At 47.0% G+C, this 18,670-nt stretch overlaps 1 protein-coding gene across 25 annotated transcripts in view; it reads right to left on the reverse strand.

Moving 5' to 3' along the window:
* KLC1 (kinesin light chain 1) overlaps positions 1-14,923 on the reverse strand; it is a 66,228-nt gene extending 51,305 nt beyond the window's left edge. For 14 of the 25 annotated variants that reach the window (XR_015556040.1, XR_015556039.1, XR_015556037.1 and 11 more), the window contains exon 1: positions 14,760-14,922. The gene's annotated coding sequence lies outside the window, so the exon portion shown is untranslated. Of the gene's footprint in view, positions 1-14,759 lie in introns of all 25 variants that reach the window. The other 11 variants (XR_015556036.1, XM_087447867.1, XM_014790573.2 and 8 more) reach the window with 2 other exon arrangements.
* Positions 14,924-18,670: the final 3,747 nt, after the last annotated feature.

The following is an 18,670-nucleotide window of genomic DNA, read 5'->3' on the forward strand; positions in this document are numbered from 1 at the left end:
AATGCCTTCAAAATTCTGAAGGAAAATTATTTTCAATTTAGAATTCTAGGGCCGGCCTCGTGGCTTAGCGGTTAAGTGCACGTGCTCCACTGCTGGCAGCCCTGGTTCGGATCCCTGGCGCGCACCGAAGCACCGCTTCTCCGGCCATGCTGAGGTCGCGTCCCACATACAGCAACTAGAAGGATGTGCAACTATGGCATACAACTGTCTACTGGGGCTATCTACTGGGGTTTGGGGGAAAAAAATTAATTAATTAATTTAAAAAAATTATAGAAAGAGGTAAGTCCTAAACATCTAGAGCAGGAAGTCAAAAATTGAAAACTCATCGGGTAGCAATATAAGCGTGTTATTTAGAAATGGTGGTAATTATGGAAAAATCATAATTTCACTTAAAAGAAATGAAAACAGTTACTTCTGGGAAGAAGGAAAAGGGGAGCAAATGAGTGGCAGAGACCAAATCTTACAAAAGTATTTGACTCTGAAAAATGTACCATTCTCATCACATAGTAAGAGGATGTGCTCTCAGCCTGACTTATAACTAGGGAGGTCAGTCTTGATCACCCAGCAGGTTTCCCCACTGTAGGATTACCTCCATTATATACACCGGTTCCTCTCCATACTCGACCCTTAGGAAGCAAGCCACTAAGTGCAGCCCATACTCAGAGGGGAAGGGAGGAGAGTTAACAATTGAAGAGGAAGTATAAGTTATTTGGAATTTTTCTGTATGGGAGAGTCCCTCTTCTTTCATTTATTTAATCACTTATATGAATATGGATTTTGGATATGTGTTTTATTCTTTAGGTTATACCTACAGAATACTAATTATTAAAAATACCACATTATTTATTTTGTTGCTCAAATCGTTCCAGCTTTGGCCAGTGGGAGCTCTCTCAATTGGCTCGTGTCCCTCTGATATGCTCCCATCCTTTTTGTTTGTTTGTTTGTTTGTTTTGTGAGGAAGATCAGCCCTGAGCTAACATCCATGCTAATCCTCCTCTTTTTGCTGAGGAAGACCGGCTCTGAGCTAACATCTATTGCCAATCCTCCTCCTTTTTTTTTTTTTTTTTCCCCCAAAGCCCCAGTAGATAGGTGTATGTCATAGTTGCACATCCTTCTAGTTGCTGTATGTGGGACATGGCCTCAGCATGGCTAGAGAAGCGGTGCATCGGTGCACGCCCGGGATCCGAACCCAGGCCACCAGCAGCGGAGCACGCGCACTTAACCACTAAGCGACGGGGCCGGCCCCCATCCCTTTGTTTTTTGAGCTCTCCCATACTTTCTGGCACTACAAGATGTTCTAGGCTCATATTATATTCTCTCTGCCCCAGCCCTAGAATCAGCAATTAATTCAAGGAGCCTTGGTTTGTTTGATGGTAGAAGAGTTTTGGAAACCTAAATTGGGCCCAGTGGTGTTTCTCCCAAAACCTATAACCCCAGTCTAACCATGAGAAAAATATCAGACAAACCCAAATTGGGGGATATTCTATAAAATACTGACCAGTACTTCTCAAAACTGTCAAGGTCATCAAAAACAAGGAAAGTCTAAGAAACTGTCGGGGCTGGCCCCGTGGCTTAGCGGTTAAGTGCGTGCGCTCCGCTGCTGGCGGCCCGGGGTTCGGATCCCGGGCGTGCACCGACGCACTGCTTCTCCGGCCATGCTGAGGCCGCGTCCCACATACAGCAACTAGAAGGATGTGCAACTATGACATACAACTATCTCCTGGAGCTTTGGGGGGGGGGGGGGGGATAAATAAATAAATAATTTAAAAAAAAAAAAAGAAAAGAAACTGTCATAGACCAGGAAAAATGATGGCTAGATGTGATGAGACGGGGTGTCCTAGAAGAGAGTCCTGGGACAGAACAAGGATATTAGGGAAAAACTAATAAAATCCAAATAAAATGTGGAGTTCGGTTAATAATTATGTACCAGTGCTGGTTCCTTAGTTGTCACAAATGTACCACAGTAATGTAGGATGTTAACATTAGGAGAAACTGAGTACAGGTATGCAGGAACTCTTACTATCTTTGCAACTTTTCTGTAAATCTAAGACTATTCTAAAATAGTTAATTTTTAAAAATCTACATACAGGGGCCGGCCCCGTGGCTTAGCGGTTAAATGCGAACGCTCCGCTACTAGCAGCCCGGGTTCAGATCCCAGGCACGCACTGACCCACCGCTACTCCGGCCATCCTGAGGCCGCGTCCCACGTACAGCAACTAGAAGCATGTGCAACTGTGACGTACAACTACAACTATCTACTGGGGCTTTGGGGGAAAAAAGGAGGAGGACTGGCAATAGATGTTAGCTCAGAGCTGGTCTTCCTCAGCAAAAAGAGGAGGATTAGCACAGATGTTAGCTCAGGGCTGATCTTCCTCTCACACACACACACACACACACACACACACACACACAAATAAATAAATAAATAAATAAAATATTAAATAAATAAATAAAATCTACATACAAAGAATACAGAAAAGTACATATATAACTTTGATAAAAACAAAACCAAAAAAGTAAATAGGCAATATGTATAATAAGAATTCACATCTATCCAGCATTTTAGTTTCTGGAGCATTTTCATATGTGTATTGTTTTATAAGAACAAAAAAAAAAGTCTGTGGGGGGGTTCAATCAACTATTACTATAATTCCCATTTACAACTGAGGAGACAGGGGCTGGCCCAGTGGTACGGTGGTTAAGTTTGCGCAGGCGGCTTCGGCAGCCGGGGATTCGTGGGTTTGGATCCCAAGTGCGGACCTATATACCGCTCATCAAGCCATGCTGTGGCAGCATCCCACATACAAAATGGAGCAAGAATGGCATACACGTTAGCTCAGGGACAATCTTCCTCACCAAAAAATAAATAAATAAATATTAAAAAAAAAAAAAACTGAAGCAACAGACAGTTAAAGGGACTCAAACTCAAACTATAGAACAGGAACAGAACCAAGCTCTCTCTACCCTGCTCAGGTGTGCCTTTGATTCAATAACCATGCTGCTGTGTGTGCACACAAGCACACACATGCATGTACACACACACCCTGTGCTTCTGATAGTTCACCAATAAGAAAACAGAGTAATACCTAACTGGGCTGTCTAGAGTTGCAGGCAAAGGAACTTCTTTTTTTTTTTTTTTAGGTTTTATTTATTTATTTATTTTTCCCCCCACAGCCCCAGTAGATAGTTGTATGTCATAGCTGCACATCCTTCTAGTTGCTGTATGTGGGACGCGGCCTCAGCATGGCCAGAGAAGCAGTGCGTCAGTGCGCGCCCGGATCCGAACCCCGGGCCACCGGCAGCGGAGCGCGCGCACTTAACCGCTAAGCCACGGGGCCAGCCCAAAGGAACTTCTTAAATCCTCAAATATAGAAAAGATTTGACACTTCTGCCACAAGAAAAATAGACCAACCTAACACTGAGACAAGAATAGAAATGCTGATTACACTGAATATTTTATAAGATAAAAAAACCAGGGCCAGCCCAGTGGCATAGTGGTTAAGTTCAAGCTCCGCATCTTCAGCGGCCCAGGGTTTACAGGTTTGGATCCTGGGCAGGGACCGACAGACCACTTGTCAAGCCATGCTGTGGTAGCATCCCATATAAAGTAGAGGAAGATGGGCATGGATGTTAGCCCAGGGCCGATCTTCCTCAGCAAAAAGGAGAGGATTGGCATCGGATGTTAGCTCAGGGCTAATCTTCCTCACCAAAAAAAATTAGACCAGAACTGTCATCAGGATGTAATGTACAGCATAGGGAATACAGTCAATAACACTGTAATAACTTTGTATGGTGACAGATGGTAACTAGACTTCTCAGGGTGATCATCACATAATGTATATAAATGTCAAATCACTATGGTATACATTTGAAACTAATATAATATTGTATGTCAACGATATTTCAATAAAAAAATTTTTAAATTAATCCAGTTAGACTCGAAAAGCACTCTTTAAAGATTATGCTAGATCATACAAACTGAATTTTGGCATACCAGATTATCAATTTTCATGTAATGATCTTGTTTCCCATCTCTACCACCTGATCATTTCATATTTTTATACTCTCTTTGGACCACAGACAATGAGATTATACACACACAACTAAACATTATACTAATTAACAGGCAATACAATTTCAACAGTTTGACAAATTTTACCACAACATTCCCCCCCTCTCAAAAATTAACAGAAAGAAAGCAAAGGCCAAAGAAAGAGTATCATATTGGTCACTTTACCTCCCCTGGTTTTATCATGTGAAATTCTGCCAGGAGGGAGTAAAAAGCTCATGGTGGTAAAGAAAGTTTAAAAAAAAAAAAATCACACAAGCACTCAAAAGGGAATGTGTGGAATCAGATTAGTGATGGTGGTTACCCAACATAGAGAGTAACTTAAAAAAATCACTGAATTGGCCCCGTGGCTTAGCGGTTAAGTGCACGCACTCTGCTACTGGCAGCCCGGGTTCGGACCCCAGGCGCACACCAACCCACCGCTTCTCCAGCCATGCTGAGGCCACGTCCCACATACAGCAACTAGAAGGATGTGCAACTATGACATACAACTATCTACCGGGTCTTTGGAGGAAAAAAAAAAAAAGGAGGAGGATTGGCAATAGATGTTAGCTCAGAGCTGGTCTTCCTCAGCAAAAGGAGGAGGATTAGCATGGATGTTAGCTCAGGGCTGATCTTGCTCACAAAAAAAAAAAAAAAATCACTGAATTGTACACTTTAAAATGGTAAGTTTTAAGTTATATGACTTATATCTCAATTTTTTAAAAAAGCAATGTGATGGAAAAAACAACAGGTCCGGGTGCACGGAGTGAAGGACAGCCAGCGAAGAAATGTGAGTTATTCTGATAGTTCTTGATTGTGAAAAGAAGTTCCTATAAAAACAGCAAAGGGTAGTACAGAAAAAGAAAAATAAGATGGAGGGAAGAACAAAGAGGTCTTGACCTTGCAAATATGGTAGCAGAACATCACATTTGAGATGTTTTTCTAAGAGCTATCTGAGCTGAACCGTGAAACTCTGGCAGCAAGCTACACCCATGGCCCATCTCCCTACATACAGTCATAAGCCCTGATGAGCACTGGACACAGAGAGGGTCTTGAAGTAGAGGAAGAAATGAGAAGAAGCAGGCAGAGAGCCTCTAATGAGCCTGTAGACAACAAACCAAGTTGTTTTCAGGGAACTATTCAGTGCTATGGTCTGAACGTTTCTGTCCTCCCAAACTTCTATGTTGAAACCTAACCCCCAAGGTGATGGTATTTGGAGGTGGGGCTTTTGGGAAGTGCTTAGGTCATGAAGGTAGAGCCTAAAAGAGACCCCACGGAACTCCCTCACTCCTTCCACCACGTGAGGACAGAGGGAGAAGACACAGGCTACGAACCAAAAGCAGGCCCTCGCCATCCAATTAACATGCCACCACCACGATCCTGGACTTCCCAGCCTCCGGAACTGTGAGAAATAAATTCCTCTTGTTTATAAGCCACCCAGTTTATGGTATTTTGTGGGTTTTGTTTGTTTGTTTTTGAGGAAGATTAGCCCCGAGCTAACACCTGTTGCCAATCCTCCTCTTTTTTGCTGAGGAAGATTGGCCCTGTGCCAACATCCATGCCCATCTTCCTCTACTTTATATGGGACACCGCCACAGCATGGCTTGACAAGCAGTGCATAGGTCCATGCCCGGCATCTGAACCTGAGAACCCTGGGCCTCCAAAGCAGAGAGTGCGAACTTAACTGCTATGCCACTGGACCGGCCCCTATGGTATTCTGTATTTTGTTATAGCAGCCAGAACAGACTAAGACATTCAGTATCTTGGAACTCAAGATTACAGAGTGTGTTGTGATTTAAATGATACAATGTCAAAACTTAAAAAATTAAATGAACGACACATCAATTCCACTCCTGGGTATACACCCAAGAAAAGTGAAAACATGTTTACATAAAAACTTGCACATGAATGGTTCAAAAACTAAAATGCTGGACAAATGTAAAACTTGTATATTAATATTTTGGCATTATTCATAATAGCCAAAATGTGGAAACAACCCAAATGCTCAACTGATGAATGGATAAACAAAATGTGGTATATCCATACAATGGAATATTATTTGGCTATAAAAAGGAACAAAATATGATACATGCTACAACAGTGTGCTAACTGAATAATGTCAGACACAAAGGGCCACATACTGCACAATTCCATTTATATGAAATGTCCTTAAGAGACAGACAGTGGATCACTGGTTGCCAAGAACTGGAGGGAGAAGAGGATGAGGAGTGACTGCTAAGGGGTACAGGGTTTCTTTTTGGGGTGATGAACATGTTCTGGAATCAGATGGCTGCACAACCCGGTGAATTTTTTCAGATGTGAATCATATCTCAGTAAAATATATCCAGAGGTGTTTTTAAATTAAACGATCCAGATCAAAGAAAACAAAACACAAAACCTCGCTTTGGGATCTAATCTATTTTAGCTTTATCGAGGAGTCACAGAAAGCTTCATTTCTCAATCTTTTTATCCTATGTTCCCCTTTTGACAAAGAACAAAAATCTCAAGCCCTCTAGAAATTTCCAAATATATAATACATTACCTATTGTGACTAAAAGGTAAAGTAACCAATGGTAGTAATATGAGAAGTAAAAATGTTCTTTTTTGTTCTGAAGTTTCAGAACAAAAATTATATAGTGCAGAGTCAAAGGGGGAATACAACTTGCTTGAAAAGAGATGAAACAAAACAGTGATTCTTGAATTTTCAGGGGGTATGTGGTCTGTTTTGGAGGGGGCAGGAGAGGGTAAGCAGTGAGGAGGAGGGGTGTCACTCTCCCAGTTTATATAACAAAGTTAAAGCTCATATTTAAGCAAAATCCAAAAAGGTCTCATGGAGAGTCTCAATCTTTTTCTTTTTTTTAAAGATTTTATTTATTTTATTTTTTTCCCCCCAAAGCCCCAGTGGATAGTTGTATGTCGTAGCTGCATATCCTTCTAGTTGCTGTATGTGGGACTCGGCCTCAGGATGAACGGAGAAGTGGTGCCTCGATGCGCACCCGGGATCCGAACCCGGGCCACCAGCATCGCAGCGCGCGCACTTAACCACCAAGCCACAGGGCCGGCCCTCAATCTTTTTCAAACCATGACATCTTTGGATAAAAATATAAATGTCATGTCCCTTTGTAGTTTGTACTACAATAGTGAGTTATTTTATTTTCTAAATATAGCACCATACTATGATAATAAATATATTTTATCCAGCTATACATTGCCTACCCTTTTCCAGTTAAGAATCACTATATTCTACTCAAGGGAGGATGTGCTCCATCAGGTACCCCCTGATCAGAAATTTCAGGGCCGGCCCCATGGCTTAGGGGTTAAGTGTACGCGCTCCGCTACTGGTGGCCGGGTTCGGATCCCGGGCACGCACCAACGCACCGCTTCTCCGGCCATGCTGAGGCCGCGTCCCACATACAGCAACTAGAAGGATGTACGACTACGACATACAACTATCTACTGGGGCTTTAAGGGAAAAAAGGAGGAGGATTGGCAATAGATGTTAGCTCAGAGCCGGTCTTCCTCAGCAAAAAAGAGGAGGATTAGCATGGAGGTTAGCTCAGGGCTGATCTTCCTCACAAAAAAAAACAAAAAGAAAAATCTTGAAAAAAAAAAAAAAAGAAATTTCATCTCTGGGTCATGAACTGACAGAGGCAGCTGAGAGATACAATTCCAGGGCTTGCCAAAAGCAGCCACTATAGAATGGAAATTTTATCAACTCAACATTTTCTACTTGTATGACTGTTATCTCCTCTGATCTAATCTTCCTCCAATCTAATCTAACCTAATCTTTTATCTCCTAAACTTGAATCTCAAGAATGAACTGAATGAATGAATCTGCTGGCCTAAAAATCACAAATATCTATAAAGTGAAATGTTTTAAAATTAAAGGCTCTATAACTATAGCACCTATTCTGAATTTGTTTCCATCCTAAAACTATAAACCACTGGACAGAACAAAAGCATGTATTTGCCTCTTGGGTGATTCTATTGTAGAGGCCCTTACAGAAGCAGAGAAACTAAGACAAGCAGAACTCTTTGGGTTCTTTTCCCCACAGCCCTGCTCAGGAAGTCAACAGGGGTTCTGTTTTGAAATCAGCCACTTCTATGTACACAGATCCTCTAAGTCGACAATAACCTAACCACATCACCTGTTTTGAGGTATGCACGTAATAAGGAAGAATTTACTTCCCCTGTCAATGACCAAGGCTATACCTGAGGAAAGGGTTTTATAAGAAGGCCATGTCCACCACCAGGCAGGGCTCTCGGCCAGGGCCAGGCAATACACTGAGGTCATTTAATTTGCCATGGGACCACAGGCCCATGTCTTCAGATACAGATTTTAAGCATGACAAACTACAGGGAAGGGTACTACATGAAAATATAGGAGAACATTCTTTTTCCTAAAACAAGGATGAGCAAGCCCAAATGATGCAGATGTCTCTATTACAAGTCCTTGGTTGAGCAAGCAGAAAGGAAAAAGAGCTTCATTGGACAGTGTGACTAACAGAACATATAACAGGGTGTTATGGGAGTCTGAGGCAAAAGAATATAAACAGAGAGTATTCATTCAAAAAAAAAGTATTAAAAAAAGCATTTTTATTTCAACATGAAAAATGTCAGATTAACATAATACCCTAAGACTAAGTTTATGTATTTAACCGCTAATCAATGACACACACATGGAGTAATTTTCTTTCCTAACTAAAGAAAGGCAATTAAAACATTTTTAAAAAATCAGTTCTCTCTGGAAAGAGGAAATGGGAAAAGAGACAACTCACTTACACCTTTATATCTTTCTGTATCATGAGTTTTCCCAAAAGAGCATACATTTTTTAACGACTTAAAAACAAAAACAGGGCTGGCCCCATGGCTTGGCGGCTGAGTGCTCGCGTTCCGCTGCTGGTGGCCCGGGTTCAAATCCCGGGCACGCACCGACGCACCGCTTCTCCCGCCATGCTGAGGCCGCGTCCCACATACAGCAACTAGAAGGATGTGCAGCTATGACATACAACTATCTACTGGGGCTTTGGGGGGAAAAATAAATAAATAAATAAAATCTTTAAAAAAAATAAAAAATAAAAGGCATAGCCGGAAAACAAACAGTTAAGTCCCACATTAGGAAAACGTTTTTTTCCTAAACATATGTATCTGGCAAAAGACTTGTACCCAAATATGTAAAGAACTCCTACACTCAAAAGACAAACCCAGTTTTTTAAATGGGCAAAAGACTTGGGGAGATGTTATTTAACAGGTATAGAGTTTTAGTTTTGCAAGATGAAGAAGTTCTAGAGATCTGTTGCACAACAATGTAAATACACTCAAGACTACTGAACTGTACACTTAAAAATGGTTAAGATGGTAAACTTTGTGTTTTTTACCACAATTCAAGAAGGATAGAAATTAACATATTTCTCCCCCGTTTGGTCAATAATACAAATCCTTTTCAAACAGGTAGAATAAGTGAACTTTAAGAGAAAACACACCACCTGTATTCACAAGAATAAAGAATCAACTTTTACTGACCACCTATTCTATGCCAGGCTCTGTGAAGAACACAAATACTACAATGCCAATATGGTGACCATGACGACACTGCATTACCGGGGCTTTGGACATGGAAAAACTGGGGCAAGGGTTTCCCAGGTGAAGGCAACTAGAGGACTGAGGTGAGCATTATAGTGATTCATGACAGCAAGGTGGGGCAATGCTTGAAATGTACAAGCAAAAGACTTGAGTTAGAAGCCTGACTTCTCAGCTGTGTACCTCTGGTTTAAGGAACTTGCCCTCTCTAGCCCTCAACTTCCTCAACAGTAGAAGAGAGGTGATTACAGCACCAATTTTATCTGGCATGGTGCTAACTTTACTATTATCATGCTAACTTTACTATTATCAGTTTTGTTAGCAGTAGTATAGTGAACTTTAGAGAGGCTGGGACATAAATTGCCACGTTATGCAATCAGAGTCAGGGAACAATCCAAGGTTTAAATTGAGGTAACTGGGATATTTTAGAATGAAGGAAATAACTTCTACTTTACATATGCACTTAACTCAGCTTAAAATGCTTGTTCCATTGATATTCACTTATCCGCTTTATTAAGTACGGACAACATACCGAGCATACAGTCATGCGACAAATAAAGACATATCAGTCAATGACGGAGCGCATCTACGACGACGGTCCCATAAGATTAGTATCGTATAGCCTAGGTGTGTAGTAGGCTATACCATCTAGGTTTGTGTAAGTACACTCTATGATGTTCACACAATGACAAAATCACCTAATGATACATTTCTCAAACATGTCCCCATCGTTGAGCAACACAATTGCATTTAAAAGCACAGATCCAAATTGCTTTCATCGGGGCTGGCCCCGTGGCTGTGGCTTAGTGGTTAAGTGCGTGCGCTCCGCTGCTGGTGGCCTGAGTTCGGATCCTGGGTGCGCACCGACGCACTGCTTCTCTGGCTATGCTGGGGCCGCGTCCCGCATGCAGCAGCTGGAAGGATGTGCAACTATGACATACAACTATCTACTGGCGCTTTGGGGAAAAAAAATAAATAAATAAAATCTTTTTTTTTTTTTTTTTTTAAAGATTTTATTTATTCATGTTTTTCCCCCCAAAGCCCCAGTAGATAGTTGTATGTCGTAGGTTCACATCCTTCTAGTTGCTGTACGTGGGACTCGGCCTCGCGTTGGACGGAGAAGTGGTGCCTTGGGGCGCGCCCGGGATCCGAACCCGGGCTGCCAGCACCAGAGCGCACGCACTTAACCGCTAAGCCACGGAGCCAGCCCAAAATAAAATCTTTAAAAAAAAAAAACAAATTGCTTTCATCTGCCCCTAAAAATTAATTAAAACAAAAATAAAATCATAATTCATTTTTGATCTAAGAGTCTATTATCCAGGAGGTTACAGGGCAGAATGACACAAGGATGCCTTGGGAGAAAGAATACAGGCCATCTTTGAACTAGCCCTCCTGCCGTAGGAGGTAATATTCTCAGGAAAAATTTGTTTATTTATTTTTTGAGGAAGATCAGCCCTGAGCTAACATCCATGCTAACCCTCCTCTTTTTGCTGAGGAAGACGGGCTCTGAGCTAACATCCATTGCCAATTCTCCTCCTTTTTTTTCCCCCCAAAGCCCCAGTAGATAGTTGTATGTCATAGTTGCACAGCCTTCTAGTTGCTGTATGTGGGACACGGCCTCAGCATGGCCAGAGAAGCGGTGCATCGGTGCGCGCCTGGATCCAAACCTGGGCCGCCACCAGCGGAGTGCGCGCACTTAACCGCTAAGCCACGGGGCCCGCCCCTCAGGAAAAATTTAAAGGGTCACTAATAAGCTCATAGAAGCCAAATCCAGTATATTTTTCTGTCCAAATCCTCCCTGACTTCTTAGCCAATTTGCTATTGACCTCCTCCTCTTGCCTGTTTCCCAGGGCTCACTGCTCCTACCCTTAGGGCCACTTCAGTCTCTACTAAGTGTCAGATGCTCTCCTGGAGAGGTCATTATAGATGCTGCCTCTGGCTTTGGATAACATGGTGAGGTCTCTCAAATCTGTATCTCCAGCCTAAATCTTTGTCTTGAGCTCCAGACCTGAATCTCCAACTGTCCACTGGTCCACGCGGCCGCCCCACAAGCACTTCACATTTAACCTATCCAGAACCAGCTCACCAGCTTCTCCTCCTCCTCTCATTTTCCCCATCTTGGTGGGTGTCACCAGCCAGTGAGTCACACAGTTGGAGACGAGGAAGTAATTCTAGATGCAGTCCTTCAATAAACATTTATTAAGTGCTTATTACATGCCAAGCACTGACACTGACTACAACAGATAAAAATCCCCATCCTCGTGGAGCTTATGGATGTAAGTGGAGAAAACAGACAATAAAATAAATAAGAAAATAATTAAGTACAATAATATAGTATTGTAGCAAGAAGTACTAGGGAGTGTGTGGGGAAGTGAGGACAGTGACACCCAGGACAGCAGGCTTAGGATGCACCTGGATGTGCCTCAGTGAGGGTGAGAATATGAAGAGGGAAAGAGACAGGGATGCGGGTGCTTACAGGACAACGGCAAAAACTTTAGCAGAGAGACATGACCCGCCTTATGTTTTAGCAGTTCGCTGTGGCTGGGCACACTGCCGATCTGTCTCTTCCTGCCTGCAGCCCGACCCTTACCCCAATCCACTCAGTCCCAACTCAGGGCCACTCTAGTCCATCAATCCCTCTCTGACACATCTGTTCCTTTGTTCCTACTGTCACTGCCCTAACTCAAAAGTTCACAGTCCTCACTTGGGGTTAATGGCTTCCTAACTAGTCTTATCTCGGTTCAAAGCACCTGCCACACTGCCTATGCTCTTTCTAAAATGTCACCTCTCTCCTTAGAATCCTCCAATCCTCCTTCCTACCCTCAGGATGAAAGCAACCCCCTTATGCATGCTGTACAACACCTTTCCACTCACACCCCTTCCCAACACTCCCCTTTACTGCAGCACTATCTCAGGGCTTATGTCCTCCAGAACCACCAATCCCACCGTCATTTGGCCAATTTGTACTTTCCTTCCAGTCTCATATCTGGAATCCCCTCCTCAGGGCACTCAGCACAGTATTTAACCTAATCTGTAATACCTGTCGACTTCTCAACTTCTCCCATCTCCCTCGCCAGACTGTGAGCTCTTAGAAGTCTTATCTGTATATCCCCAACTACTTAACACAGCACCTGCCATTCGTTTGGTTCTCAAAAGATGTTTAAGACTGTGCTTTTACAATCTTAACATGCTAATCATTTTTAGTCTATGCCCTGAAATCTGACACCTAAAACTTTCCTGTATCTTGTTCAGAATATTACTGATCACTTCTTTGTAACATAAAGTTCTGGTTTCTCATCATATTCCACCTATGTTTGGAGGTTATAAAAATTCTACATTTTTTCAACTTTTGACTTTTCTATTTCTTGGGTTTTGTTTGACACAATTATGTTTTAAGATAGTTTATAGCCCATATGGAAAGCTACACACTGACTTATCTATTTTTCAACATTATGAAACATTCTTAAGAATGTATAATTTTAAAAAAGAATGTAAACTTTAAGTAACTGCAGTTAAGTTTTTATTACTATGAAATATTTAAGATAGTATATGCCCCTCCCCAGTGGCATTTCCTCCCTCCTCCTTGCTGGAGACTATCACTGTCCTCATTCCAGTGCATGTCTTTCTACCTTTACTACATACTGTCTACACTGTTTTTAGAAGACATTGCCAAGCAAGGTGAATGAGCCAGGCCGCAGTGAGGTTAACACCCTGGGTCCTCCACACCCCTCCGTAACAGCACAGGGCTGCCAGGCTCCACTGCAACATGATGTTGCATTCTTTGATGACTTGGAGAAACTGGCTCTTAAGAGTGCCTACCCTCCCACATATAATTCCACACAATCTGAAATTTGTAATATTTACTATCACTGCATTCTTACAGATACTTAGGAAACAACAGTGAATCAAATTTCCCACCCTAAGGCCTGTGCCCAGTGCCTGAAAGACATAAATCTGGAACTGTAATAAGATTATGAGATTTAAGGAGGTTGTTCCAATTCCCTAATGGGTTTTTCACTGAACTATTACAATGTATTCTGAGCTAATGACTCTGATCAATGGCTTAGTCATGCTGTACAAAAAAAAGCCTTGGAATTTAACTAATGCAAAGACTCAAAGAACCAACTGCCCTTTTACCCAGCAGTTAAACGGTGTATCTCAAATTTTCTGTTGTTCTCACACTTTTTAAAAACATCATTTTTGCAAGTACTCTTTAAATTCTAAATGTGCTGTTTAAATAAAAAAACAGTAATAAGCAGCAACAATATAAAATTTCCAACACAAAATTACCTAGATCTACAAACCTTAAATTGTAAAACCATCCAATCCACCAGGCACTAATTTTACTTTTTTAGTCCTTCATTTAATATTTTCAAGGAAAGAGATGCACCACATTTGACAACCAACTAGATATTCCAGCACTGGGGCTGCTGCAAGTTTAGACGAACACTGAGGATGAAAGGTTACCCGTCTTGCTACTAAAAGAAAGGGATCGCCGAGGAGGCGAGGTCGAGCCGGCCTCTCGGGGGAACCCACACGCTTCCGACCCGCCCGGCCGCCGGTCGCCCGCGAGCCTGACAGGCACGCCCGCCCAGGGCGGTGCCACGGGAGAGGGCGGCGGCCGGAAGGAAGAGGGAGGATTCGGACAAAGCAAACGCGGCCGGCCGCCCCCTCCTGCCCGCCGCGTCCCGGGGGCGGCCACAGCCCCCGTCGCGCGGCTCCCGGGACCACAGCTGTTCCCGGGCGCGGCCGCCCCCGCCCGCAGCAGGGCCGAGCCGTGGATGCAGGGCTGGGGCGGGGCGGGGACCCGAGCCGGGATGGGGACGCGCACGGGCCCCGAATCTGGAGGGGACGCGAATGGGGCGGCGGCCAGGGACGGGAAGAGATCGTGGATGAGGACCGAGGTCCGCGGCCCCGGGAGGGGGCCGGGAAGGGGACAGGAAGGGGACGTGGATGAGGACCGCGGTCTGCGGCCCGGGGAGGGGACCGGGAACGGGAAGGCAAGAGGAATAACCACGGCTGAGGACCGAGGACTGGGCCCGGGGCGGGGTCGGGAGAGGGCCTGAGGGCGACAGGGGTGAGGACGGGGACCGAGGAGGGGACGCGGGTGAGGCCCGCCCGCACTCACCGTGCTGCTCCGCCGGCCGCGCGCTCGCGCTGTCAGCACCGGGAGGCCGCGGCGCGTGCGCGGAGCGGGACTGCGCGGGCCCGCCGCCTGGACGCCTCAGACGCGGCGCCGCGGTCACGAGCGAGGGATGCCGGCGCGGCCGCCCCGCAGCATCCTCGGCCGCCCGCCCGCCCGCCCGCGCTGTCCCCGCGGCTCCTTCTCGCAGCCGCCGCCCCGCACCCAGCCGGCTCCGGCTCTGCCGCTCCCGCCGCCGAAAATGGCGTCTCCGCGTCCCTCCCCCGGCTGGGCGCTCCCGCCCCACAATGCCGCGCGTCGCCGTGACGTCATGCCGGGGGCGGGCCCGGCGTGGCTCCCGCGGCGCTTGGCTAGCCGAGGACCGGGTGCGGTCGGGGCCGGCTGTCCACGCGAGGGGCGGGGCGTGTGCCGGCCGTGGGTGGCCCCGCGCGGGCGCGGCTGCCCCCGACCACCTAGCGCCAGGCTGTCGTCCCTCCCGGCGCGCGGTTGGGAGTGTGGCCTGAGGACGGCTCCGGCCCAGCATGGCCGGTCAGCCCTGCGTCCCGTCCATTCCCTCCTATACCAGGAACAATGCTGTGTGGCAACCCCGTATGCACGTGTGTCATGTGCTCGTCTGCTTCTTTCCAGAACACGTTAGGAGGGCTCTCACCAGCCCCTCCAGAGGACAGAATGCTGAGAGGCTAGGCTAAGCCAGGAGGCCTTTCTCCCTCCTCCAGGAAAACCTACAGCCTTTGGTCAAGACCCGGGACCCCAGACCCCTGCGCCTTCCCATCTCGTTACGCCCTCTCCCCAGGACCATTGCAGCCTCAGAAATAGAGGGGAATTTCGGGGCCCTCCCGTCAGCCACAAAGGCCTCCCACGAACTGCACCTCAGTCTGGTAAGAGAGGCCGGGATGCTTAACCACTAGTGCCTGCAAGAGCAGAGATGCCACCCCCTGCTGTCGCACCCCACCGGCGCCATCGCCCGCGCACACACCGGGCTGCAGTGCCACGACCTCCAGCCCCCGCCTGAAGGGCAGTACTTCCAGGTCAGAGAGAGCCCCTGGCCTCATCCTGCTGCATCGCGAGCTCTGCAGGCCTGACTCAGCAGCCAGCCAGGAGGAAGCATGCTGAATCAGTGCGCAAGGCTCAGTTGTCTTTGCCTGCCACCAGCTTGGGAGAACCGCGCCCCAGGTGCCTGCAGATGTCCCAAGTGCAGGGCCCCGTTAATCAGGAGGGGTTCCTGTGCCAATCTCCCACCCCCATTCGCTCTTCAACTGCTCTTCAGATGTTATCACCCAGCCCTGCCGCCCTGTTTTAACCCCGCAATTACACAGTCACGGAGAAGTAAGTTCTCCTAGATTTTCACAGGGAGGTCCAGTTACTTTGCTTTCGTTTATAAATGCAAAGAAGGGGTAAAAAGGGGGGAGTTCCTACAGTGACACAGCAGTTACTGGGCAGAGGGAGAGGCAGTGAATCAGAGTCAAACAACCCCTCCACACTCTGGTAGTGATTTGGCCACACTGCAGCTTGGATGTCACCTGCTCCTCAACCACTTTGGAGCTGGGCGAGGCAGCTGTGACCAAAGTGCTCTGGAGAAGAGAGGAGCCGAGGCTCCTTTCTCTGTCTGTGACTCTGGGCTCAGTAACTGTCCCCAAGCTAGAAACCTGAGATGCTTATGCCCTCTTCTGATGGGTGGCCAAGAATCTACCTCCTTAATGTTGCTTTACTCCATCCCTTCTCCATCCCCACTGCTGCCACTCTGTTTAGGCTTTATTGTCTCATTCTTTTATTCTCTCAACAAATATTTGTTGAGCTGCAGTGGTCCGCACGATACGAGCCAAGATATGTTGGTAAACAGGATAGTAAGATCCCTGCTCATGCAGTGCCATGCCGAGAATTAAAGTAAGATGATGCAACAGGCAGAGGCGAGGTGGTCGGGGTGAACTCTGAGGCAGGCAGTTGCGCTGAGACTTAAATAATAGGCAGGAGCCAACGGTGCAAAGCCTGGGGGAGAACACGCCAGGCACAAGTCCTCAGGCAGGAATGAGTCTGCAGTATTGGGGAAAGGAAAGAAAAGGCCAATTCATCCACCACATCCTGAATCTGACCACGTCACTTCCCGGCTGAAAATCCTACGATGCACCTATCCCTCTGAGAGTGGCGGGGCTGGCGCCATCCTCACCCAGCGTCTCACACTAAGACTAACAAGTCCTGCCCTCGCTGAGCTGCCCTGCCCTGAGCGTCCTCAGTCCCTTTCAATCCTCTGCTCCTCACAGAATCTCCGAGAGAGGCGCTGTTATCCCCATTTAACAGATGCTGCAGCTGAAGCCCTGCAAGTTCCGTGGTTTGCTTGCTGCTTCCCAGAGAGGGAGTAACTCAGCTTTAGGAATCAAAACAGAGCCCTGCTCCCAATGCAGGCACTAGCAGAGCCAGTAGTCAATGCCTTTGTGGTGGGGGAGCCTCAGCAGAGCTACTCACAGGCAGCAAACCCATTATCTGTTCTTCCCTACAAACCCAGAGGACCAGGGCCCAGGGAAGCAAACACCTGTTTGCACAAGTCCTAGTGGCCTCTGAGCATCCCTGTGGCCAACAGCCTGCTGAGTTAGCTAGGGTCCTGGTGGGGTAGGGCTGTGCCCCAGGGGGCAGCCAGGGACCTTTGGCCAGGGCCCAGCCCGCACCCCACCCCCATGCAGCAGGACTAGGGGTTCCTCCAGCAGACGTGAGAGCAGGGAGCAGGCTCTCTCCTTGCTCCCTTGTAAGCGCTCTTCCATTTTGGAAAAGGCATCCTGCATGGTGTGAGCCAGCTCCTCCTTCTCTCTGCCTGTCTCTGTCTCTCCATCCTCCTACTTTCCCCAAAGGGAGAGGCTGTGTCCTCTGCCCTCATCTGTTTCTGTCTCCTTCCCAGCTCTGACTCTTTCACTCCCCTGCTCCGAAACCTGACAGATCAACAGGCAGCTTGGAGATCTAAACAGAGGCTGGGGCTGGAGTACAGATTTGGAGGCAGCCTACAGTGCGCAGATGAAGCTGGGGCTGAGGTCCCTGGTCCAGGAAGAGTGAAAACATCCACACGCTTCCAGTGATGCAACACTGACCTCCTGCAGTTTGCCAGGCACCTGGACGTCAGAGATAAACCAGGAGCATACAGTCTCCCAATCATTCCGTTCCCAATATTTATGGAGTACCACTAGTGTCAGGTGCGAGGCTGCGCAATGGGAGAACAAGGCGCCCCTGTGGGGGGGAGCCGACAGCCCGCAGGAGCAGAGACAGGAGGCCTGGTTCAGGCGCTGAGCGGGGAAGCTCTATGTCCCTCAGGGATCAGGGGACTCCATGGAAGAGGAACATTCACATGGTAGGTGGGAAGGACCCAGCAGATGAAGGTCCAAGTGGGGGAACTGCAGGAAGAGATGCACAACGTGGAACCAACCACACAGTCTCATTTTGGCAGCCTGGTGGGGCTGGGAATCTGTACTTGGGTGTGTGTCCTTGGGATGGGAGTGGTGACCTGTCTGAGTGGCCTTGTCAGGAGAGGGGCTGCACACACATGGAGGGACAGGAGCTGGGAGGGTAAGCAGAGGCAGTGCAGCCAGGACTCCCCCAGCTCCCCGCCAGCCAGCTGCGTTCCCCTGTCCCCCTCTCTTCCGGGGCAGCCTCCTCCCACCCCCTCCCCCAGCCTGGCCCCCACCTCTCACCCTCATTCTGGCCAATGCCTAGCCTGCATGAGGCAGGGGATGAGGGGCTGGTGCGCCTCATCTGGGGAGGGGCAGCCTGGTGTCTGGGCCAGGGCTAATCCGGGCTCCTCTGCCTTGCTCTCCACCACAAGCCACACCCTCTCTGGTCTCTGGCTTCAGTTTTGAAAATGGCATTTATCAGATTTTCAGGGTGTTTTTCCTTTAAAGAGCTGCAGCCGCTGGCAT

This window comes from Ceratotherium simum, chromosome 24 (genome assembly GCF_057802395.1).
Source record: "Ceratotherium simum simum isolate JZ-2026a chromosome 24, ASM5780239v1, whole genome shotgun sequence".
NCBI lineage: Eukaryota > Metazoa > Chordata > Mammalia > Perissodactyla > Rhinocerotidae > Ceratotherium > Ceratotherium simum.